Source organism: Nerophis lumbriciformis, linkage group LG38 (genome assembly GCF_033978685.3).
Source record: "Nerophis lumbriciformis linkage group LG38, RoL_Nlum_v2.1, whole genome shotgun sequence".
NCBI lineage: Eukaryota > Metazoa > Chordata > Actinopteri > Syngnathiformes > Syngnathidae > Nerophis > Nerophis lumbriciformis.
In genome coordinates, this window is record NC_084585.2 from 10,333,074 (window position 1) to 10,336,611 (window position 3,538).

Genomic DNA, 3,538 nt, shown 5'->3' on the forward strand with positions numbered 1-3,538 from the left:
GAGCGAAATTATTAACACATTAGCGTAAAATATCAAATAATATTATTGATCTCATTCACGTAAGAGACTAGACGTATAAGATTTCATGGGATTTAGCGATTAGGAGTGACAGATTGTTTGGTAAACGTATAGCATGTTCTATATGTTATAGTTATTTGAATGACTCTTTCCATAATATGTTACGTTAACATACCAGTTGGTTATTTATGCCTCATATAACGTACACTTATTCAGCCTGTTGTTCACTATTCTTTATTTATTTTTAATTGCCTTTCAAATGTCTATTCTTGGTGTTGGCTTTTATCAAATACATTTCCCCCAAAAAATGCGACTTATACTCCAGTGCGACTTATATATGTTTTTTTCCTTCTTTATTATGCATTTTCGGCCGGTGCGACTTATACTCCGGAGCGACTTATACTCCGAAAAATACGGTATGATAATAAAAAGCTATAACACCAGGATCGGGATCTAACCAGAAAATGAATAATTAAATAAAAGCAAACAGTCAGACATATGTTGTGTTCCAAATTGTGCACTTTTCACACTTACATTTTGCATCTGAGTGCATAAATGCGTTGACACTGAGAAGCAACGTCAGTACTTGTTGTACTCAACACACCACACATGGAGAGTGTGCAGTGATGGACTCTCAATCATCGACATCTTTGTATGTAGCAGATCAAAAGAGACTAACTCAAGTGTTCATCAGAGTTAAAAAGTATAAAAGAAAAACTTGCTAACATACCGTATTTTTCAGAGTATAAGTCGCTCTGGAGTATAAGTCGCACCGGCCGAAAATGCATAATAAAGAAGGAAAAAAACATATATAAGTCGCATTTTTTGGGGAAATGTATTTGATAAAAGCCAACACCAAGAATAGACATTTGAAAGGCAATTTAAAATAAATAAAGAATAGTAAACAACAGACTGAATAAGTGTACGTTATATGAGGCATAAATAACCAACTGGTATGTTAACGTAACATATTATGGTAAGAGTCATTCAAATAACTATAACATATAGAACATGCTATATGTTTACCAAACAATCTGTCACTCCTAATCGCTAAATCCCATGCAATCTTATACGTCTAGTCTCTTACGTGAATGAGATCAATAATATTATTTGATATTTTACGCTAATGTGTTAATCATTTCACACATAAGTCGCTCCTGAAACTATGAAAAAAACTGCGACTTATAGTCGGAAAAATACGGCATGCATTTTTGCACTGTGTTAACATTTTTTGAAGGTTGGCGGGTCTGAAGAAGACAAAGCGGATAAATATTTTGATAGTGAGTTCTATGAAATGCACAAAGACAGTAACGTATTTGGGACAACACTACACTGTCAACATTTGTGCCCTTTGGAACTTATTCTGAAGTACGTGGTAGGGCTATAAATTGGAAGTGCCCAGGTTTAAATATAGCACACTTCGGTTTGTAGCTTGTACAATCCTGCATCTCCTTGCTGCAGCCACTGCAGGGCTCTTGCTCGCCAGATGATTTTAAGTAACTGAAGGGTGGAAGAATATTTGCTTAAGCGCATCAGTATTTTTACAATTGTTCAATTCTATCATGATGGCTCTATTTAATGACATAAATACTACAAAATAGCATAAAGATAATGAGCGCATTGTCTGAGTGGAGACGTTGTTCCTAATCAAAGTACAATACAAAACGTTGCCAGACATACATATAGTTTGTTTGAATAGTGATTTAAAAAACCTTCACTACAAATAAATGCATACTGAAATATGAAATGAAGCTTTAAGACAATTTTAATAGAAAATGTGAGTTGTGTATACCAACATTATGATACAGGTGTGCCTCGTTGTTCCACCCCACATTTACCCTGGGTACCTCTCCATGTGAATGTTAATGAGCTCCACAATAAAATCACACAATGACTTCCATGTGTTACTGTACTTGAGTGTAGAACTTGACTGATTTGAAGTACCACCTTTTGATATGCTTGCATTAAAGTGAAGACAATTGTGGATAACAACATGATCAGTGTTGGGACTATCACGTTACTTTTACCGTTACTTTCGGCGGTAAATAGTAATCCAACGCATTATTTTTATATTCAGTAACTCAGTTACTGTTACTACATGATGCGTTACTGCGTTATTTTAGGTTATTTTTTATGTAGTATCGGCTAGAAACTGAGAAGATCTGGGTGTGTTTTATTGGAGCGCTGCAGAAGACGCGACAAGGAAGAGGCGCGCTGTGTGTGTGTGTGGTGCGGGGGCGTGTCTGTGTTTACTAACAAGACGTCATGGCGAAGCCCGAAGCCGAGTTTCTTAACATGGAGATATTCTCACTACTTTTCTTTTGTCGACCACAAAGAAAAGAACATTTTAGTTAAATGTAAGTTGTGTCTTGGATCAAAGATCCTATCCCAGCAATTCAAATCGGCTGAAACAGCTACAAAAGCAACATGCTTCGACGGAGCTAGTAACGAGAGACACACTTCACCTAAGCAACAGCGGCTGGATTTTAACGAGGCACTGCGCACTGAAGGTACACACACTCTTGTCAATTCTCTTATGTACTCTTTCATTCTAGACTTCTAGAGTGTTTGATTATCACATCACTCTAAATGTATAGACTATAAAGTTCACAAACATAAAGAGGGATGCTAGTGAGCCAGGCCAATCTTTCCTTATCTCTAAACTAAAACTGGGGAAATGTGTAGTGTGAAACAGTGGTCCCCAACCTTTTTGTAGCTGCGGACCGGTCAACGCTTGAAAATTTGTCCCCAGGACCGGGGGGGTTTATTTATTTTTTTTTTTTTCATAAAGAAATAAATCATGTGTGCTTACGGACTGTATCCCTGCAGACTGTATTGATATATATTGATACATAATGTATATATCGTGTTTTTTATGTTGATTTAATAAAAAATAAAATAAAAAATTATTTATTTTTTTAATTTTTTTTATTTCTTGTGCGGCCCGGTACTGGTTGGGGACCACTGGTGTAAAACATGATTTTATTTCAGAATTCCTTGAGAGAAAAAAAACGCCTGGTTAGGCTCTGTGTATGTAGTGTGTGCCTTCCTTGGTTTACAGCTATGTTGTTATTATGCTGTTTGTTACTTATGTATGTTATGTTGCAGCTATTTAAAATAGTTTTGTCAATTTGTTCTGGCCTGAAACAAATTTGTGACGACCGGGTCGCATCGTGATGCGGGGTTTTCTTCTCTCAGGATGCAACGGACTTCGGACACAGCGTGCAGGTAGGAAATGATTTATTTAAGGAACTGAGACACACAAAACACAAAAGGTGCTGAGAACAAAAGTGAACCGAAAACGTAAACAGACTATGATCCGGGCAGCAGATCAAAACACATTGGCCCTTTGAAACATATCTTTGTCTTTGTGTGTTGTATGTACAAACCCCGTTTCCATACGAGTTGGGAAATTGTGTTAGATGTAAATATAAACGGAATACAATGATTTGCAAATCATTTTCAACCCATATTCAATTGAATATGCTACAAAGACAACATATTTGATGTTCAAACTGAT